Source organism: Anarrhichthys ocellatus, unplaced genomic scaffold (assembly GCF_004355925.1).
Source record: "Anarrhichthys ocellatus isolate YVR2014 unplaced genomic scaffold, GSC_Weel_1.0 scaffold103, whole genome shotgun sequence".
NCBI lineage: Eukaryota > Metazoa > Chordata > Actinopteri > Perciformes > Anarhichadidae > Anarrhichthys > Anarrhichthys ocellatus.
Genome location: NW_022280133.1, coordinates 718,636 through 718,844, shown reverse-complemented (window position 1 = coordinate 718,844; position 209 = coordinate 718,636).

Here is a 209-nt window from a genome sequence, read left to right as displayed (position 1 = left end):
TTCATAGTTGTCAGGGAGCCGAAACTGTCGTTCAAAACCATGTTTTGGAAAAGTGATTTTGACTTTTGTGTCTTGGGAATGGGATACGTTGTAAACTTTTTAAAGTTGTCTACAATTTCAAGTTATGGAAATATTCTTAAAATGAAATTTTGTAGAAATGTTGGAAACCATGTGTAAGCACATGAGAGTAAAATTGCATCTTCACTTGC